This window comes from Miniopterus schreibersii, assembly GCF_964146895.1.
Source record: "Miniopterus schreibersii genome assembly, chromosome: 11".
Lineage (NCBI taxonomy): Eukaryota > Metazoa > Chordata > Mammalia > Chiroptera > Miniopteridae > Miniopterus > Miniopterus schreibersii.
The window spans coordinates 60,709,299-60,717,016 of record NC_138111.1 but is presented as its reverse complement, the minus strand read 5'-3'; positions in this window follow the sequence as shown (position 1 = coordinate 60,717,016).

Genomic DNA, 7,718 nt, shown 5'->3' with positions numbered 1-7,718 from the left:
TATTTTTTTCTTCATTTGACCAATTAAAATTACTCTTCAATGAAATACGTGTGTAATTTAAGAGTAATCAAAGGAAATGCAAAAAGCCCTACTTTAGATTATAATATCATATAAGAAAGGGCTTTTTTCCTTATGATAGAGTCTTCCTCTATTTAATAAGATAGCCATTTATTTGGCTTCCTCTGGTGGCTATAATCGGAATAAAAAATTTAAAATTCTAAAATTCTAAATAGTAGCTACACTGTTCAGTTTGTAGCTACTATCCACATGTTGCTACTGAGCACTTGAAATGTGGCTAGTCTGAATTGAGACCTTCTGTAAGTGTAAAATACACATTGATCTCAAAGAGTTAGAATGAAAAAATGAATATATAATATCTCAATAATGTTTATGTTAATTACATGTTAAAATAATATTTTGGATATACTGAGTTAAATAAAATTAAGACTAATTTCATCTGGACAAGTCAAAATTACAACTAAATTATAGAACAACCACCCTTGAGAACCACCTGAAGACAAGCTGAACAGAACTCCTATAGTTCAGGATATAAAGAAGAAGCCATGTGGAGCTGGTAGGAGGTGCAAAGATGCAAAATGAGCTGGTCCTACACCCACGTGTGGTGGTTAAAAATCGGGAGGGACATCTCGGCTGCAGATGTCCCCCCAGAGGAGCAAGGAGTTCCAGCTCCACACCAGGCCCCCAGCCCTGTGTTCCAGTGCCAGGGAGAGAAGTTGCAGTAACTTCTGGCTATGAAAACCAGCAGAAATTATGACTGAGTTGGAGGACTGCTAGAGTCCCAGGCATTCCTCTTAAAGGGTTCATGCACAGACTTACTCACTGACAGACATACTGGCTCTGGGCTCCAGCGCTGGGCAGTAGCACAAAAAGTGCCAGGAACATATAGGGAAGAACTGAACTCTCTGACTTCAGGCGAGGTCTGGAGAGGCAGCTCTCCCTGCCATTTTCTTCCTTTGCTAAGCCCTCCCCCAAGCCAACTGGCAGGCACAGGTGGGCACCAAGTTTGAGTCTCCATCAAACTCACCTCACCCTAGTGATTCCCTGAGAAACCAACCCACCTATCTCATGCATTGGCCTGACCCTCTTTCAGCAGCTATTACTCACAAGCGGCTGGACTCTGCTCATGCTGTGGATTGCCCTAAAATCTCTGAAAGGTCAACAAACCCCACACTAGCCTTAGTGTGCCCTGTGCCTCTAGGTTAATTGGCCCCCAGCCTAGCACTAGTGGCAGTTGGCCTTGATTCACGGCATAGCCTCTCCCAGGTGCCTCCAAGCACACAGCACAAGTGGCAACCATCTGTGGATCATTTTGTATCTCCTACCAGGTGGCTCCAAAACCAACTGCCAGTCACCGGCTTTAGACCACACCAGAGTACCACCCAATTAGTTTCACAGACAACACACTCAAAAAGCAGACTCAGCAGGCACCAGAGCCCTACTAAAATGAATCTTGCCCCTTGAGGTCATACCCTGCACAACAGCTTGTCTGCTGTAGTCATGGCCAGTCCTCATAGCCAGTCAGCCTGAGAGTCAATACCACCCACTGATGTGCCAACAGCAAACAAGGCTCAGCTACAATGATAGGGCACACACAACCCACACAAGGGTCATCCCTGAGCACCTAGCTCAAGTGACCAGGGAATCTCCACCACTACATAAGACCACCCTACCAAGGCTGGAAGATGTATCAAATCTACCTAATATATAAAAACAAACACAGGGAGGCAGCCAAAATGAGGATAGAAAGAAACATGTTCCAAATGGAAGAACAGGACAAAATTCCAGAATAAGAATTAAACAAAATGGAGGCAAGTAATCTACTATATACAGAATTCAAAACACTGGTTATAAGGATACTCAATGAACTTAGGGGACAACAAATTGATGAACTGAGTGAGAACTTCAGCAAAGAGATAGTAAACATAAAAAAGGACATAGAAACCATAAAAAGAATGAGTCAGAATGCAGACTACAATATCTGAAATGAAGCACACTGTAGAGGCATCAACTACAGATTAGGTTAAGGAGAGGGTTAAATCAGCAATTTGGAAGACAAGGTAGTGGAAAACACCCAATCAGAGCAGCAAAAGGAAAAAAGAATTTAAAAAATTATTACAGTTTAAAGGACCTCTGGGACAACATCAAGCATAAAAACATTTATATCATAGGTGTACCAGAAGGATAAGATAGAGAACAAGGGATTGAAAACCTATTTGAAGAAATAATGACTGAGGCCCTCGCAGGGTAGCTCAGTTGGTTAGAGTGCTGTCCCAGTACACCAAGGTTGTGATTTTGATCCCTGGTCAGGGCATGTACAAGAATCAACCAATGAATGCATAAGTAAGTGGAACAACAAATCAATCTGTCTCTCTCCCTCATCAATAACAACAACAACAAAAAGAAATAATGATTGAAATCTTCCTTATTCTGGCAAAGAAATAGACATACAAGTCCAGGAAGTACAGAAGGGACCTAACAAGATGAACCTAAAGCAGCCCACACCAAGACACATAATTAAAATGCCAAAGGTTATCAGTGGAGATGCTCAAAACATCCCTCATTAATATATAATTTTTTGATGTTAAAAGTTTACTTAGTTCAGTGTTTTACTTATTGAATTTGAAGTATAATACATATTTTTTAATCTTTGTGTCAAAAACTAGGGATTGGGGAATTAAAAAATAATAAATAAATAAAATGCCAAAGGTTAAAGACAAAGAGAGAATCTTAAAAGCAGCAAGAGAAAAGCAGTTAGTTACCTACAGGGGAGCTCCCATAAGACCATCAACTAGTTTCTCAACAGAAACTTTGCAGGTCAAAAGGGATTGGCACAAAACACTAAAAGTTATAAAAAGCATGGCCATACAACTAAGATTACTCTACCCAGCAGGGCTATTATTTAGAATTGAAGGACAGTTAAAGAGCTTCCAAGACAAGAAAAAGCTATTATTACAAGAAATGTTAAAGGGAGGAGGAGAAGAAAAAAAGATAAGAAATATGAATAATAAAATGGCAAAAGTACATACCTATCAATAATTCCTTTAAATGTAAATGGATTAAATGTTCCAATCAAAATACATAGGGTGCAGGGAAAAAGACATAGGGTGGCTCAATGGTAAGTAAACAAGACCTAAGTGTCCATTGATAGATGATTGGATAAAGAAATGGTACATATATAAGATGGACTATTACTGGACCATAAAAAAGAATGACATCTTACCATTTTGCAACAACATGGAAGGATCTAGAAGGTATTATGCCTAAGGGAAATAAGTCAAAAGACAAACACCATATAGTTTCACTTATATGTGGAATCTATAAAGCAAAATAAATGAACAAACAAACAGAGAGAAACTTATAGATACAAGAGAATAAACTGATGGTTGCCAGATTTGGGGGTTGGGGGTGGGAGGGGCTGAGTGAAAAAGGTAAAGGGATTAAGAAGTACAGATTGGCAGTTACAAAACAGTCATTGGAATGTAAAGTAGAGCAGGGGGAATATAATCAATAATATTGTAATAACTACATATGGTGTCAGTGGGTACTAGACTTATCAAGGGGATCACTTCATAAGTTATATAAATGTCTAACCAGTATGCTTTAAGCCTGAAACATAATACTGAATGTCACCTGTAATTGGGGAAAAAAACACTAATTGCACTTCTTTTTATGTTTTTTATGTTGGTGCTAAAAAATTTTAAATTTACATATTTGGCATACATTATATATTTCTACCAGATAGCATTGTTCTAAATTATCAAAGCATTATTTCCTCCTACAGGATCAGAGAGCTTCACCCTTTAAGAGACATTTTGAATTATAGACATTATGGTATATTTATGCATTAAAATATCTTTAATTCAAAATATTTTAAAGTATTATCTGTTTAATCACTAGCTCTCTCTTAAGGATAGGTATGCCCTCCATTTTCCAAATGCAGCTCCACAGAGTATTAAATAACTGACAATTGTACAACTTGTACAGGTGCTCTAAGTCTGTACCCAGACTAACTTACAATGCTTTCACTTTTACTTTTCTTTGTATACTTTCTATTTTATTTTTTAAAATCCTGCCTACAAATAACCCAAATATTGACCCTAGGAAAAAAAGGGGTCATCTAGCCCTAGTTGGTTTGGCTCAGTGGTCATAGTGTCAGCCTGTGGACTGAAGGGTCCCAGGTCCGATTCTAGCCAAGGGCACATACCTGGGTTGTAGGCTTGATCACTGGCCCTGGTTGGGGCATGTGTGCAGCAGGCAACCAATCTCTCTCTCTCTCTCTCCCTCCCCCCTTTCATAGCAATGGAAAAAATATCCTCCGGTGAGGATTAAAAAAAAAAAAGTCCCTCATCCACAGTAAAAGACAAGACTAAATCAACTGCTACACTGTCAAAAATATTATACTAGAAAAACTAGTATAATACTCCACAAAAAGAACTGCTTCTGAATCATATTTATAGAAGGCAAGTTTTGTGCTTATCCTCTCCAAAGTATAATCATCTCTGTCTTTCTATCATCTATCTATCTATCTATCTATCTATCTATCTATCTATCTATCTATCTATCTATCTATCATCTATCTATCTATCTATCTATCTATCATCTATCTATCTATCTATCTATCTATCTATCTATCTATCTATCTATCTATCTATCTATCTATCTATCTATCTATCTATCTATCATCTATCTATCTATCATCTATCTATCTAATCTATCTATCTATCTATCTATCTATCTATCTATCTATCATCTATCTATCTATCATCTATCATCTATCTATCTATCATCTATCTATCTATCTATCTATCTATCTATCTATCTATCTATCTATCTATCTATCATCTATCTATCTATCTATCATCTATCTATCTATCTATCTATCTATCTATCATCTATCTATCTATTTATCATCTATCATCTATCCATATCATCATCTATCTATCATCTATCTATCTATCTATCTATCTATCTATCTATCTATCTATCTATCATCTATCTATCTATCTATCATCTATCTATCTATCTATCTATCTAAACATCCCCAGAGAAATAGAAACTCTATCCTGGCCTGTCTTTCAACAAGCTTCAAAGAGGTCCCCTTGTTTTAGAATAGTGCTGTAAGGCAAGAAGAATGGTTTCAGACATTTCTGCTTTTCAGCAGAATCCAAGAGAATGTTCAAAGGGTTCTTGCGTAACAGTATCCCACAACTCCCATGCCTGCTCCTTTAAAAATATATTAGTAATTTTGTGGAGTTTCTTCCATATTAACCAAAGACTTTTCATCTAGACTTATATATGGTTTCCTTAATTATTAAGCATTCATTTTTAAAGTTCTATAATTTTCAAAAATTTATAATTCACATATAAAATCCATTTGAAGCACACAATTATGTTTTTTAAATATTCAGGGTTGTGCAAACATCAATTTGAAAATAATTTTATCAGCTCCAAATAAACACTCTCCCTTTATCACCAGCTGAACTCTCCTTTCCCATTCCTAGGCAACCAATGATCAACTTTCTGTCTCAATGGATTTGTCCATTCTGTATATGCGAATAAATATAACATTACAATATGTAGCCTTTTGTGACTGGTTTCTTTTCAGGGCAGCATGTTTTCAAGGTTCATCCATGTGGTAGTATCTATTAATACGTCACTCCTTTTTATGGCTGAATAATGTTCTATTGTATATAGAGGGGTGGGCAAATGGGCAAAAGTAGGTTTACAGTTGTGAGTACACAAAAGTTTATTCTTGTATTATTTCGTAATTATTGTGTTATTTCCCATATGAACAACTGTAAACTCACTTTTGCCATCCCTTTATATATCCCTTGTTATTTATCCATTTATCAGTTGATGGACATTTGGCTAGTATCCACTTTTAGACTTGTGAATAATGCTGCTGTGAACACCCGTGTGCAAGTTTTGCTTGAATATGTTTCCAAGTCCCTCAGGTACATACCTACAAGTGGAATTGTTAGGACATATGGTAACTCTATGTTTAACTGTTTAAGTGAAAGTGACGTCATAAAATGCAAAGGCAGAAAAACTTTCGAGGGAGTGGTTAATAATATCAAACCTTACACAGAATTTATACTAGAATGAAACCAAAAAGAGTCCACTAATTTTGGTAATTAAGATATCACTGGACAAGTTAACAAAAGCAATTTCAGAGGAGCAGAGGGAGCAGTGTTTGGAAAACACTGGGATGTGAAGTAGACTAGTCTTTTAAGGACACTGAATGTCAGTGTTAGGAGATAATGTTTCTGTATTGAGATGATGAACTCAGGGAATGAAAGGCTAAAGCCATAGGAGAAAGGGGATGAAAGACTGAGGATGGAGGAAGATTCCTAAGGAATCTGGAATGGACGTGATAAACACCAGTGGAAGAATTTGCCTTGGACAGAGACGGGCCTTCTTTTAAAGGGACATAGAAAAATATGCTTCTAAGGCCTACAATTATGCTTTTGAGAGGGAAGAGTGGGGCAGATGCAGAATTTCGTGTGTGGTAGTCATGGTGGGGACAAGTTAAAGAAATAGAGTAACTACTGCTTTCTATAGGGGGAAGAAAATATCCATGGGAAGTGGTGACTAGCTGCGGTAACATGAAGTGATCTATCCTTCCAGTGAGTGAGGGGAATCTTTGCAGAGATGAAATGTATGTAGCTGCTTCAATGAAGAAAGGTTAAAGAAACACCAAATCATGTTTGTGAGGTGGATGCTTTTATAACGATGGATGAAATTGGTAGAAAGTCACATTATAGAAGACAGGACAAAGGGTCTGACCCATGTGGCATCCTAGGAGTTTTCTCTTATTGGGGTCCACTGTGTTGGTGCTAAATTTCCTCTCCAGTCTTCATTTGGAAATGCTCTGTTTATATTGCAATTTCTGAGGCAGTGGCCACACAATGTAAACACATGAGCTTAGCATAGAATTTCAGACAATCAATCTGATATACTCTGAAAAAATTCTTTTCATCTGTTTATACCGATTCCTACTGAGAAGAGAGCTAAGTGATATGGCATCAACATTTGCCACGCTCATTGAGGTTATTGTTGAGGAAGGGAAAGGCAGTGCACGGTGAGGTCATGAAGGATCTCACAACAGAGTGTTAAGGCAAACCTGGTAGAAATCCAACCTACCCTCGATGAAAAGATACTAGTCCACAGACACTTTGAATGTTTATTTTATTGGGGGGGGGCTTTTTTTTTTGCTGAGGTAGGGGTACCTTAGAAGTATATAGCGTGAGTGGTTTTCTAAGAAGGGCTTGTTTATCTATTAACTGACAGCCTATTCAAGTAGTCGTCTCTTAAGGTTTCTTATAGCTGCATCTCATGATCTAACTGGCTACCTCACGTGCTGTAGAAGGAAACAAGGCAACTGAACTCTTACAGCTTCACCAGACCCCCTTCTCTGACTCTGATATTTCTGGCAGGAAAAGGAACTGAGCTTCAAGGTTAAAGGTCTGGAGGAGGGCAGGGCCAACTGGTAATAAATGTCCATTTGGCCTTCTGATAACCACCATGAGCAAGGGACAAGAGTATGTGACATTATTAAGGCAAGAGCCCCAGTACACTGCAGGGGTGCAGGCCTCATCCATCCATCTACTGTTTGGCACTTTTGTTATTTCCTCCCAAGGGATGCTTACTTTTCTCCGTGGGCTGCATGGGAAGTTAGAGAAGCTGGAAAAGCAATT